Source organism: Nicotiana attenuata, unplaced genomic scaffold (genome assembly GCF_001879085.1).
Source record: "Nicotiana attenuata strain UT unplaced genomic scaffold, NIATTr2, whole genome shotgun sequence".
NCBI classification, from domain to species: Eukaryota; Viridiplantae; Streptophyta; class Magnoliopsida; order Solanales; family Solanaceae; genus Nicotiana; species Nicotiana attenuata.
The window spans coordinates 1-15,164 of NW_017672108.1; positions in this window are offsets into that span (position 1 = coordinate 1).

Below are 15,164 nucleotides of genomic sequence, written 5' to 3' on the forward strand. Positions count from 1 at the left end.
TTCAGCCCTCGATACCTTTGTTCCTTCAACACCCTGGACTCGGCTAGTAAGTTTCTTGAGCTCTGTGGCCAGGTTCTTGATAGAGAGACTTTGTCATCAGACTGAGGTGTGCTTGAAATGGGTTGCGTGGGATGCAGCATAGTTTCCACATAAATGGGATTGTTGTGATGAGGGTAAGAATGGTCATTTGTAGAGTTTAGTGGTTCGGGGATGAGTAATGGGGTGTTACTTGAAGTGTGGCATATGTTGCAGTGGTGATGGGGAGCGGGTTGATTTTGTGGTTTCGAGATGTTTTGTGGGGGTGAGGGGTTTTGAGTGTTGGGAAAGTTGACATCTGGGGTAGTGAGGGAAAATGACAAGCTGGCCAAATTCCGGACTTGGTCTAGTTCTTCCTGAAATTTCAATTACTTTTGTTCAAGCTGGGAGGCACTTTCCTTGGAAGCCTGAATACCCTGGGAAGTCTCTACCCTTTCAACCGAATTCTCCTTCCTGATGTTACCCAAGTCTTCCATTTTTCCTTTGTTCTTGTTTCTGATAGGACTTGGAGGAGGAGGAGGTGGAGGGCCCTTGGATCTTGTAGAGTATGATGATGCCAGAGTGCAACGGACTAACCTTTGGGGAAGGGGAATAAAACAAAAAGTAAAACAAAAAGGTAACAAGTTAGTAAAGATTATGAGGAGAAAACGTTGCTATATTTAAACACGTAATGCAAGAATATAAATAGGGTCCTAATTTTGGTGCCTCGTTGGGCCCGAGGTAGGCCTAGCGACAAGTTACTTTGGAGAACTTATAATGCTAAATGCCTCATTTTATTTATAAAAATAAGAAGAATCCCAAAACGACACTTAAAAAATAGCAGAAAAATAAAATGTCACTAATGGCCGTTGGCCTTATCACATTTTAAAGCAACAGAAAAGAAAAGACTCCTAACTACTTGGTCCCAGAAGGACCCTCCCCAGACTCGGCATCGTTAGCTCCATCGAACAGCTTCACCAGCTCACGCAATCCCAGCAGCAAGTAAGCTCTATCCAAGTGTCCTCCTTCGTTTCCCTCGGCATTCTGCCAGTTTTCGATCCTTTGAATGAACTTCCTTTCCAATTCTACCAAACCTCGCTCCAAATACCCTAGTCGTTTGTTGGCGCTGACAGCCATATCTTTCCATTCCTTGATCAACTTTTGATGGGCTTCTTGAATTTCCCGGCGCTCATTCTCGCATTCCCGAATCCTCTTACGCAATTGGTTGTACTTAACCCGCTCCTTAGCCTTTTCATCGACGACCCTGTGACCTCGAGCGAACCCTGGTTGTCCCAAGCTATAATGATCATCCTCCAGCCAACCTGAGTAGTATGGCAAACAACCGACGTGATATCTGTTCGGCTCAATAGAATCTCTCCACAAAATGATTTTGCAGTGCCACATGTGCTGAGCTTGGCACTTATGAGGGCTATCGTCGTCTTGAAAGTCGACCCTGAAGTGATTCATCTTGTCGACCCTTGGTATAACCTCCTTTCTTCCTGCCTGTCTCATGACCCGGAGAGAGACGTAGGGATAAGTTCCTCTCAGACCAATAAGTATAAGAAATGGTGAGTCCCGAGATCGAACGATGAACTCTTCAGTAGGGAACCACTCGAACATCCACTGCACTTGGTCTTCCTTCAAATTTTCAAACAACTCTACCCACCCTTTAGCATCTTCTGGTTGAGCAAACATGTTAGGCATATAGTTCATTCGCCTTGGCTGATGGAAGGCGATATGATCGTCCCAGTCTCTGCGCAAAATCTCTCGCTGATATTCACCCTTTTGGAGGTGCTCCATGAGCCAAAGTTGGAGTAGTAAGTTGCAACCCTCAAAGTGATTGGCCCCTTGCTGACATTTTTCTAGGGCTCGGTATATCTCCGCGACAATCGTTGGTACTATGCTTAAAGGCTGCCCGCCAATCCCTTCCATTAGAGTCTTGGTAACCATGGCCAGTCTGGTATGGATCCTAGCCTTCTTCATGGGAAATACTATCATCCCCAAGAAGCAGAATATGTAGACGAAGACTCTTCTGTGGATATGCCCCAATGAGGTAAGGGCGAATTCGTCTGGGTAGGTGCGGTAGGACTTGCTATGGATGTACCTCTCGTACAGATAGTCGAAAGGAATGTAAGAGTCCTTCAAACAAGTCAAGTCTGGGTTTTTCTTCAGTCCCATCATCTTGAGGAAACCCCTACCCTTGCGATTTTCTGGCATAAGCAAACCCGGAGTCTCCCAAGGAATACCAGCTAACCCTCCTATTTCTTCGAGCAAAGGGGTCATTTCAAGGTCCCAGAAGCGAAACACTGATCTATCACTGTCCCAGAATAAGGTTGCAGCCTCTCTGATTTTATTGTCGGGCTGGATCTCCAAAAGAGAAAGCAAATTCCCCAAATATTTGCGGACGAGAGCCTGGTCACTGGAGTGAAGGTCTTCCCACCAACTTAGCAACCCTGGGTGAATGTTGGTTACCATGCCGAATCTGGGGACTTCGTGCCTCATTTTCTACAAAACAAAGTTTTAGACCCTTACCCCGCCGGACTCGACTATTTAAACCAATAATTAGAATAAATGACATTTAGTTCTCCAAATAAATGCACAGAATATGGTGGTGTCCTTTTGGGTTCCAAGGAAACCCAGTGGACCTTGGACAAGGCTATCTTAAAGAGTCATTATGTGGACAGCATAACTGACTCGACTAGTTTGACAGTGATACATGCACAGTTAAAACATAGTAAGGTTTCTATGGGGTATTAGACAGGTACCCTTGAGCGGACAACTCAAGAGGGAAAGGCACGGAACCGTCGACTGCAGCGCTGATCGACTGGTTTTACCGCAAATACGCCTTTACCAAATTTAGGGGGTAATAATATCGGAAGGGCACAACCACTCATTATAAGCGTTGCTATGGTAATTTGTTCGGCACGAGTGGAATATGATGTTGAATATGCAGTTGCAATAGCCAAACAAGTTGTCACGTATTTGCACATTCATAAAATAATAATTACAATAATTGCTCATGATTACAACAATATTGAAAAAAAAGCGGTAAAAGCATTAAAGAAAAGAAAACAAAAAGCCAAGTCTGTTTCGAAGTAGAAGAGAGATAAAGACATTGAATAAAAGCAACAAAGAATCAATAACGTCACAAATAACATGCAATGGTAAAAGCCTAAAGAAATCCCCAGCAGAGTCGCCATGCTGTCGATGCCCCCTTTTTTCTTAAAGGCGAAATCGGGTTTACGACATTTGGGCAGACAACTCTATTCCTTTTGGGAATTTGGGTTTGAGATTTAGAAGAGTCGCCACCTAATGATTAAGTTCATTAGGACACTAAGTATTTAAAAGAAAGAAGAACCAGAGAATGGGTAAGGGCTTGAAATTATCTCAGGGGAAGGTGTTAGGCACCCCCCAAGATCCACTAGTGTGGTTCCCGGCCATGCTATAATTGTGTCTTTAAAACAAGTAAACATACAAGACAACTTCCACATAACGATTACAAGTAGGAATGTATAAAGGTTAAATAAACATGCTGGAGACAGAAAATAGGTGGTTTCTTAGTTGCTTTAAAGAATGTATAAGTGCAGAAAATAAGGATCAAATAGCGAATGTAAACAATCAGAGAAAAGAAGTGAAATGGGCGGAAGTTTAAAAGAAAACAGTGCTGGAAATTCAAAGAGGTTATAAATGATTTGAAGCAAAATACAAGGTTTAGAGAGCTGGAAACTAACAGTTTAAAGAAAATAATAACGAAAGTACATAAGGAGGGAGGGGTCCTAGGTTTACAAATAATATGGATCACATCAATGCAATACCCAGTAATCACTCCTCCAAAGAGGGGCTACACGTGGTATTAGCGCACCGGTCATCATATCCATATCTACCATTTCCCACCCCGTTTAGGTAGTAAAGCGCGGAATAGTATCGTTGCTTATTGCATGCTATTACCCGTCCCAATACTATCAGTCCCAGAGGCATTTGGGACTACTAATCCTAAGGGGAGGGAGTTGGGCTTTTCAGAGTTTAAAAGGATAAAAGTCTAACGCGACAAACAAAACACATAAGCAATTAAAGGGGAACAAGTAGCAGTTAAAGGCTCAAACAGGCCTCCTCATTTAAAGAAACAGATTGTTTAGCATGACTTACAAATACTGGTTAGGTCTTTAATTAAACTTAACATAGGAAGGGTGGCTGATTCAGCACATATTTTTAGATAAAATCTCCGAATTAGACCTGCTTGCTGGTTGTAATTATTAAAGACTGGCAAAGTTAATTAATTACATAAAGGTTTGCCTAGGTAAAACCTGTAGGCATGATATCTGACAATGCAAAAGGCATGCTGGTTTAAAGAAAGATTACTGATTTAAGAGACAACAAAATCTGCAGGTATTAAACGATATTCATTACTGATTTTAGACTTTTAAACGAGCTAGACGATTCAGATTCAATTAGTTATCTCTATTGGCATGCTTTCTAAGCGTGATTGATTTAGGACGTTTGTAAGAGTGCAGGAATCCTATAGGCATGGTAGCTAGAGTGCATTTGTTATTTTGACCTATAGACTGTTTGCCTAAGGTGGGTATGCAAAAGTGCAGAAACTTATAGATATGATTTCTAATACAAATGAATAGCTTACAGGCAGGATTTCTATATGCAGTAATGAATAACATATAGGCAGGATTTCTATGTACAATAATGAACAACTTACACATAGGATTTCTATATGCAATAATGAAAAGCTTATAGGCAGGATTTCTATATGCAGTAATGAATAATTTATAGGCAGGATTTCTATGTGCAATAATGAACAACTTATAAGCTGGATTTCTATATGCAGTAATAAATAACTTATAGGCAGGATTTATATATGCAGTAATGAACAAATCATGATTGCAGAAGTAGACCTAAAGCATGGTATCTACCCCATATGCATAATATGAGAGTCCCTCCCCCATTTCTACTATACGCCCCGTAGTTATTACAAATTATTACAACTGAATGAATCCAGAAAAATAAATAAATAAAATATATCAGAAATTAAAATTCCAACCAAGGAGAGCCTAATTCAGACTCCTAGTCTGAGAATAAACCAACTTCCAAGGACCAGATTTTCCAAAGCCTTTCTCTTATTTGGGGTGTGTCAATGTTCCAAGGAGTTTCACGAACTCAAGGCAATGCTTACACCCCAAATATCATTGCAGAAATATAGTGCAGTGTGGAAGGGCCAGCCCTCAAATGTCGAAGTTCAGAGGGAACTCAAGGTCCCAAGGCAAGGCTCATAGGAGGGGGGCAGAACTTAGAGACTAGGAGTAAGTGTAAGTGCATTAGAGGGGAATTAGTGAGGGTGATGGTAGGTTGGTGGTCATGCCCAGCAATTGGGATGCTGGCACACCCCTGACCAGCCTGTCAGCTTTAGAATTGGGGAGTTAAGGCCTATTGAAGATCAGGTTCAGCCCTTGACAGCAATTTGGATGCTGCCAGGCTATACCTTAACTCAGCACACATAGGGAAATGTGGTATGGGGGTTCATACTAGAAACAAGATACAAGAAAAGAGCAGGCAAAGGGGCATACCCAGCAAGGAGACATACTAGCACACCTTCCAGCCTACTTAAGGGTTAGGGGGTCAAAAACTTAGGTCATGGACAACAATTCTTGCTGCCATGCCCTAAGTCCCCACTCACAAACACATAGGGGTAATGGGGTGGGGAGGAATTGTTCATAAGGAAGAGAAGTAGGCAATAGCATATAGGCACTTTATATCAGATGTTCCACTTTACAAAGGATAGAAAGTAGACATGGATACAGGGACTGTAAATAAACACATTGAAGTGATACTAAAATTAATTTTAGGAAATACCAGTTTCAAAGAAGCAAGTAAAGAGAAGCAGTAGTCTTGTAAAAGCCAAAGTGCAGACAAGAAGCAAGAATGCTCCAAGTATAAGTTCAGAAGAGAATTGTGATTGTGATTTTAAGAGTGTGTGTGATTGTTCAAAATCCCTCCCCCTTGTGTTAAGGAGTCATGTATTTATAGAGTAGAAAGCAGGTAGAAACAAGGCAAGAAATAGTTTTGAAAGCTGATTGCTAATCAATTACACGAAAATCTCCCTTAATTAAGGGATTCAGATTCAAACGGGCATAACTAATTAAGAAAATCAATTAATAAAAACTCTTTTCAAAGCAGTACAAGAGGGGTAAATACATAATAGTTATTTAAGGGCAGGGTTTCGACAGTACACGGTTGTATAATTAAGGAAAGAGAATGAATTAACAACCACGAAATTAGAAATCTAAATACTTGGTGTGAGTGAACCCAATCAGAAAAGGTGAAGAAAAGGTTTTACTTAAGGAAAATCAGTAACAATCAATTAACCCACAAAAGGATTCTGATTCAATCATAAGTTGGAAAGCCTTTTGAAGAAAGGTTCAACACACACATATAAAAGAACTGTCATGCTAATCAGAAGAGTCTAGTATAGAAGAATTCAGAGTCATAAACAAAGAGGTTCAAATTCAGTACATAGGTCCAAAATGAGTTTGAGAGAGTCCAGGCTCCAAATGGAACCCTAGTCCTAACACAAGACCAAACTCGCCAAAAACCCCAAATCCTAGGGTTTTCAACTCGAATCAGACACAGAGGAGAGAAGACAAATAACTGAACCAGGCTCAGAGGTCTCTTTCAGAGACTTATGAGAAAACGAACAGATACAATAGCAAGTTCGAAGCAACAGAGTGAAGAAGTTGATTCGAAACATAGTGAGAGTAGAAGGGGCATGTTTTAAGAAAACTTGGAACTCAAACAAGTTCATAAGAGCAAAAGAGGTAGTATAGCACTTAAGAGAACAGTAGAAGAAACACGTTTAAAAGAACTCAAACAAAGGTCCAGTGAAAGGCAAACAAAGAATTAAAATTAGTAGAAAATTACAGTAGAAGAACACAGGGGTATCGGAAAAAACCCAGCAAAAGAACACATAAGGAAACCTAGCAAGATAAACATGGGAGAGCATGATATAGAAACGTAGTAGGAGAAAGAACGGGGCACAGTAGAAGAACATGCAAACATAAGAACACAGTAGAAGATCATGCAAGGTAGAAAAAGAAAACATAAGAACATAGCATAGACAGATACACATAAAGAGAAGAAGAAAAAGAGTTAGAGAAACATTTTGAAACTTTCAGAAACCCTAAAATCGAAAGAGGAGTAATTTTAGTAAGAAAAATCGGGGAAAATGTTTCAAAATTCTAGTAAAGCACAGATATAAAACCGATGTAAGAAAACAATTAGAGAAACCTCGAATAGCCAGGGTTTCAGAGGAACCCTAGAATGAGAAAGGCTTGGAAAAGGTCCGATCTTGGTCGGATGAGTTAGAACTAGGCTCGAGATGCTTTGGATATGCCGGAGCAAGGCCGGAAAGGCCATAGAACCTTGAATCGACGGAGATCTGGGTGAAAACCTTCGAGGTCAGACCTCGAATCTTCAAGTACCAAGTGTATAAGAGCAAAGGGAGGTGAGTTTAAAGCTCCCATGGCCTGGGAGGCCATGGATTCCGGTGGGCTTAAGGTAGAAGACGGTGAGAGGGTGCTAGGGTTAGGGGAAGATTCGAGAGAGTTTGAGAGATGAGAGGATTCAAAGGCGGCTGCCTGGTTGAAATGAGTTAGGGTTGGGGTGTTGGTAGATTAAAAAGGAATGGAGGGATCGTGGCCGTTGATCATTTTGATCAACGACCTATATTTAATGGGGAGCCGNAAAAACCCCAAATCCTAGGGTTTTCAACTCGAATCAGACACAGAGGAGAGAAGACAAATAACTGAACCAGGCTCAGAGGTCTCTTTCAGAGACTTATGAGAAAACGAACAGATACAATAGCAAGTTCGAAGCAACAGAGTGAAGAAGTTGATTCGACACATAGTGAGAGTAGAAGGAGCATGTTTTAAGAAAACTTGGAACTCAAACAAGTTCATAAGAGCAAAAGAGGTAGTATATCACTTAAGAGAACAGTAGAAGAAACACGTTTAGAAAGAACTCAAACAAAGGTTCAGTGAAAGGCAAACAGAGAATTAAAAAATTAGTAGAAAATTACAGTAGAAGAACACGTTTAAAAAGAACTCAAACAAAGGTCCAGTGAAAGGCAAACAAAGAACTAAAATTAGTAGAAAATTACAGTAGAAGAACATGCAAACATAAGAACACAGCAGAAGATCATGCAAGGTAGAAAAAGAAAACATAAGAACATAGACAGATACACACAAAGAAAAGAAGAAAAAGAGTCAGAGAAACATTTTGAAACTTTCCAGAAACCCTAAATCGAAGAGGAGTAATTTTTGAAAGAAAAATCGGGGAAAACGTTTCAAAACTCCAGTAAAGCACAGATATAAAACCGATCTAAGAAAAAAATTAGAGAAACCTCGAATAGCTAGGGTTTCAGAGGAACCCTAGAATGAGAAAGGCTTGGAAAAGGTCCGATCTTGGTTAGACGAGTTAGAACCAGGCTCGAGATGCTTTGGATATGCCGGAACAAGGCTGGAAAGGCCATAGAACCTTGAATCGACGGAGATCTGGGTGAAAACCTTCGAGGTCAGACCTCGAATCATCAAGTACCAGGTGTATATGAGCAAAGGGAGGTTCAAGAGAGTTTGAGAGATGAGAGGATTCAAAGGCGGCTGCCTGGTTGAAAATGAATTAGGGTTGGGGTATTGGTAGATTAAAAAGGAATGGAGGGATCGTGGACGTTGATCATTTTGATCAAAGGCCTATATTTAATGGGGAGCCGAGCAGGTTGAATTAATTAGATCAGGGGCGGGTAATTGGGGAATTGGGCTGGTCCAATTGAGGTTGAAATTGGGTTAATTCGGGAGCTGATTTTAAGGCTAAAAATTGAAATGGAATAGGGTTAGTATTTAAATAGCCATTTTTCCCTTTTTTATTTTATATAAAAAAATAGTAAAATGATTTCTAAAAACAAATTAAAGGTACTAAATTAATAAATAATATATATAAATATTAAATTAAAAATACTGGAATCAATTTTCTAATTATAAACGCAATTAATTCTTAACAAAGGCTAATATTGCAATTATGTGCAATTTAGCTTTAAAAAATACTAATAAACTTGTAAAAAATGTGCAAAAAATACCTTAACTATATTTGGGATAAATATGAGAATAAAAATAAATTAATCACCAAATTGATAATTTTGGGGATAAGTATTGGGTTTTCCCTTGATAAAATAGGGCAATAAATTGATTAAAAAATCTTTCGAAAATTAAGGAAAAATAAATAAACCTTGGAACATGCTCACATATGCATACATATGCTATCTTTAAAGTATTATGCATATAAAGATACATAGGGAAAAATTGGGTATCAGCAAAGTGCAACACTCCGTTCTGCGCAGGAAGAATGAATAAATGAGAGTCTTGTTGGTGAAAACCTTCACGGGCAACGTAAGGCGACGGAAAGCTGAGAGAAACTAAAATTAGAGAGTCTTATGAGTGAAAACCCTCACGGGCACTGTAAGGCGACGATGAGTTGAGAGATGAACAAATGAGAGAGGTTTGCTGGTGAAAACCCTTTAGGTCGCCGCAAGCTGAATAAGGTTGTTGACTTTGCAAAGGAATTGGATCATGGGAGCCCCCAGACGTAAACTGTGAAGACTGAAAGAGGATTGACTGAATGGACTAGGCTGATTAATCCAAAATGCATGTCATGATCATTGATTCCAGTAGCCTCACTCAGATAAGTTCCCTTTCCTTTTCTTCCTTAAACAGTCTTCCTGTTTTGAATCTTCTTGTTTGTTCATAATTCTCTAAGTCATTGCATTTCATTTCCTCCTAGGTCTACTTCTCTAAGGATTTTCCAAATGTTAGCCTTGCTAAGCAATCAATAAAGGATTGCAAAGCTTATTACCAACTTCCAAATTGCACAAAGCAAAGTGCGGCTGAAGCATGCCAAAAATAGCATGATGCAAACTGGAAAATAAGTTGTTAGCCGAGGTTCAAGTGATCGAGTGGTTTCGTGAATTGTGGGGAAAAATATAGAGGTTCAGATGGGGAAGGCAGATGTTAAAACAGCAGGTTGAGTATAGGGCATTCAAGTCATTTAGGGTTCCGTGGTTAAGGTTTAATCAGAAGGTAAACCAATTCCTTGCTAGTCGGATGCAACTGAGCAGAACAAAGCATGGCAGTGGAAAGGCCACCCTCAGCAAGAAAGCCGTAAATTAACCACCACATTGTCAAACTGACAAGATTTTTCTTTGATTGAAACAGGGGCAGGAAATTTTGTTTCTTCCGGAAAACCCTCCGTGAGGAAAGCAGGTGCCTGACAGGCTCGGCCATAAGTTTTCAGTACTCTCCTGGATAACGGGATTTAGTAAGTTTTGAGACCCTCGCAAATGACAAGGTCTGACGAGAGTTCTACTTTTGGGAAATATAATTTAGCATTTAAGTTTGCACTTTTGAGATGAGACTTGGTTTGGAATTTTCAAGATAAGGGAATTTAGCTTAGAACTTATTTTGATAACAAGAGTCGGCTAACACTCACAGATGTTCCCAATATCAAACAGCGGCAGAAAAATTTCTTTTGTTTTGTCTATTTTGTTTTGATCAGGCGCCCACCTGGAGAAGAGGGGAAAACAGTTTCAAGTGACAAGAGAAGACAGTTCGAGTTTCAGCAGTCAGGCGCCCACCTGAAGAACAAGGGAAAACAGTTCAAGTTTCAAGGGAAAGCAGTTTCAAAGGAAAGCAGTTCGAGGTTCAGCAATTAGGCGCCCACCTGTAAAACAAGGGAAAACAGCTCATGTTTCAAGAGGAAGACAGTTCGAGGTTCAGAAATCAGGTGCCCACCTGGACAACAAGGGAAAGCAGCTCAAGTTTCAAGGGAAAGCAGTTTCAAAGGAAAGCAGTTCAAGTTTAGCAATCAGGCGCCCACCTGGAGAACAAGGGAAAGCAGCTCAAGTTTTGAGAGGAAGACAGTTCGAGGTTTGACAATCAGGCGCCCACCTGGAGAACAAGGGAAAACAGCTCAAGTTTCAAGAGGAAAACAACTAGGTTCAACAATCAGGCGCCCACCTGGAGAATAAGGAAAAGCAGCTCAAGTTTCAAGGGAAAGCAGTTCAAGTGCAGCAATCAGGCACCCACCTAGATAACAAGGGAAAGCAGCTCAAGTTTCAAGGGAAAGTAGTTTCAAAGGAAAGCAGTTCAAGTTCAGCAATCAGGCGCCCACCTAGAGAACAAGGGAAAGCGGCTCAAGTTTTGAGAGGAAGACATTTCGAGGTTCAGCAATCAGGCGCCCACCTGGAGAACAAGGGAAAGCAGCTCAAGTTTCAAGAGGAAGACAGTTCGAGGTTCAGCAATCAAGAGCCCACATGAAGAACAAGGGTAAGCAGCTCAAGTTTCAAGGGAAACGAGTTCAAGTTCAAAAATCAGGCGCCCACCTGGAGAACAAGGTAAAGAAGCTCAAGTTTCAAAAGGAAGACAGTTTGAGGTTCAGCAATCAGGCGCCTACCTGGAGAACAAGGGAAAGCAGCTCAAGTTTCAAGGGAAAGAAGTTCATGTTTTGGCAATCAGGCGCCCACCTGGAGAAATAAGGGAAAACAGTTCAAGTTCAAGGGAAAGCAGTTTCAAAGGAAGACAGTTCAAGTTTTAGCAATCAGGCACCCGCATGGAAAACTAGGGAATTCACTTCAAAATGCAGTTCAAGTCAGCAACAAAGGAGGCTCACCTGGAGAGTATGAGTCAAAAGTTCAAGATGCACCACAGAGCCCCAGAAACTACAAGATCAAGTTTGAATATATGTGGATAGGATTCTAACAATTCATAGATCATAGTTTAGTCAAGTTTCTTTTATTTTATCTTGGTATAATAAAGAGTTCACCAAGCAGTAGCAGCAGCAACAACAGTGAAATCACAGCTTCTCGGTAGTCCCAGCTACCAAAACTTCCCGAACTACACCGACCTGATTCCTTTATAGCCAAAGATATGTAGGCAACCTCGGAAGCAAGGTTCGGTCAAATATTTCAAAAAAAATGCTTTCCACGGAGTATTCAAACGGGCAAAAATCGCTTGTATCCGCTTACTTTATCATTGTACGAAAACTCTTCGTGTTTTCGAGCAAGGAGGGGCAGCTGTGAGCACGTGATTTTTGCCCTGCATGAATTACTCCTATAAAATCTGAGAATATAGATTTCTTCCAACTATTTTTTAGGATGCATGCATTGCATTTAGGTTTTATTATTATATTTTTTAGGATTAATTAGTTAATTATTTGTTTTATTAAAAAATAAAAATCACAAAAATGTTTTATTTTTGCATTTTTTAGCTTTAATTCTAGAATAGTAGTTTTTCTTTAAAAGTTAGGATCAAGGAATTTTTATAATTTTTAGGAAATTAGTTAGTTTTACAATCTAGATTAATTTAGGATTTTGATTCAGGTTTTTAATTAAAGAAAAATAAGAAGAGAAAAAAGAAAAAAAACCAAAAAAAGAAAGGGAAATAAAAGAATTGGATAAATGGGGGAGGGGGGGGGGTTTGTTTTAATTTCATTGGGCCAAGGCCCAAACGTTTCTGCTCAAACCCATCGCAAATCCAGCCCAAATACCCTTTTACCCGGTCCAGCCCCCCCGCTACACCCAAACGACCCCGTTTCATCCCTTTGTCATCACATCCGTTGGATTTTGTAATCCAACGGCCCGGAACTAAGGACCCCCTTAGTATTTAACTGTCCTAAAATGGTTTACCCGCCCAAACCCTAAAACCCCGGCTCACTCTCCGTCTCTCAAACTCAGAAACCCTAGAGACCAGCCACCCTAAGTTTCCCCACCGACTCCGTCGTCGTGCACCCGCCAGAAATCGTCCACGGCGGCAGACTACCTCCAAACACCACAAAAATTACACCCTATAATCCCCGTCCTCTCCTTTTTCTGAATCACAAAACGGCTTCCCTTAAATCCCCACCGAGATCCTCCAATTTCAGATGTGAGCACCAAACCTAAGAAACCTAAATCACTCAAAAGGTCCCAAGTTCACACCCCATAATCTCCTCCTCCTCATCCCATATTCCATTCTAGTTTTTCTAAAAAAAACAAAACTCTTTAAGTTTTGGATCTGAAAATGGTCAGAAGATGTCAAGTTTTTTTCATTGATATCTCCGTCGATCTAGCATGCTTTGAGTCTAAAACTAACATTAGCTAATGGCTTTTGTTAAGAGCCATTGATTAATGTAAGTTTAAACTCATTTTGGAGTCGCCGGAATTCGGTTGATTTACCTTTGACCGGACAGAATGCATGTGAGTTCGAGAGCTGCTATCTTTTCCTTTCTCTTCTGGATTTGAAATAATTTTCGAAGCTTAATTTTGTTTTTAGATTAATTTAGGTTAATTGATGAAAATCTTCTATCTCCGAATTTGTTCCTTCATGATTTCTGTTTGCTTCCTGGTTAATTTTTCCTTTCCGTATCTGTTTTTCTTTATTTAGTTTGCATGTTTAGTTTAGGTTAATTTTAGTGTCTGTATTCATGTTTATTAGATTTTTGCTAGGTCCTCATCTCACTAGTCAGTTTTAATGAGTTTTAACAATTTTCTTTTGAGACTTGTTTTGGTTTTGGGTTTGAATATTCTGTTTTCGTTCATTTTTGAGTTGGTTTACGTTAAATGTATTTAGGGTTAGCCTAAAGGTCCAATGGCTTAATGATTTTGTTCCTTTGATCTTTGTTTCGTGTTGTTCTTTGCCTGATGTTGTTAGGCTTGATTTTGGAATAGACAGGAACCTATATGGGGTTAATTGAATAATTGAAAGTTAAAGGGGGGGTAATTTTGGAGTTACAAATAGGAATTTTCAGATAAGGTATCTAGAATATTCTGGGGCATGGACAACTGGTGTTATTCTGCCAGTAAAAGTTGCTGAAGTCAGTTAGAAATGGCCAGCTGTCCAATTGCTGTTAGAAAAGATGCTTTGTGAGGGGTGTTTTGGGAAAAATTATTCCTTGACTTGGAAGGCACACAACAGATTTCTGAGATATAAATAGGGCACTCTCCTCACTCTCTAGGGACGGAAAAAATAGACCCTAAAAATCTTTCTAAAGAAATTTCATCTAGGAGCCTCTTCTTCTTTTCTTTCGGGGGACAAAAGTTTAACAATCTTTCTTGGTATTTCTCGGGTTTTGAGATCTTATGGCTTGATATCGAAGCTAGGTATTGATTAGTATTGTTGTCTCTCTGTTGTTGAACTATCTATTTCGATTTGGCATTTTGGAGCAATTTCCAAGCATCAAGGTACACACCATGGCCTTGTGCTAAAACCTCCGTAAATCTGATTTAACATGAATGCTAGAAATGCAGTTTGAATGATAGATTGTTATGATGCCATTCATCTCCGTAAGTTCAATACCATTTGAATTTGCTTGACCCTGTATGCGTCTGTTAATTCAGACGTTTCTTATGCTATAAAAACATGTTTTCTTGTGTTTTAAGTGCAGTATTTGGTATCTGATTAGGTTTGAATTATATACACTGTTTTATTTACTAATTCATGCCTAGTATTCTTGCTTCGTGGGTTGTGTTTTGTGATAATCCAGTAGTCAACATGTGTGTAGCCAGGCTTTTGGTGGATCTGATCTCGACATGATCAGATCCGTGAGAGTTAGGAGCTGAAACAAGTGTTACTCATATGTGGGAAGAGATGGAAGCCTTATGGAAGACTATGGTCGAAATTTTAGTTGTAGATATTTGGTTTTGATAGTTTAGGTTGAGTCTGTTTACTATGTTATAGGTTGAGTCGTGTCCGATTTTTGTTTAACACCTAATTCTTCATCAATGGCTCGAAGGCCATGGTTATTGTTAAATAGATATTGAATTTACTTGTAAGTAGATGTGATGTATAAAGAAGCCGTGAAGTTCAAGATTGAATACTTCGAGTAGTTTTATTTTAATGTATTAGGCCTGCTGGAAATCCAAGAAAATTGCGTGATGATTTATGTATTGTTAGTTTTATCTTAGAATTCAAGATTGATAAGGTGCTTATGCATGTGATGTTGGCATAATTAATAAATAGTTGAAAGCCTGTTTAGCATATTCACTGTTACTGAGTAATGGTTAGAAGATATTGAATCTCAACAAGGGAGCCAGGTGGGCCATCTAGTTTGGACTTTGGATTTAA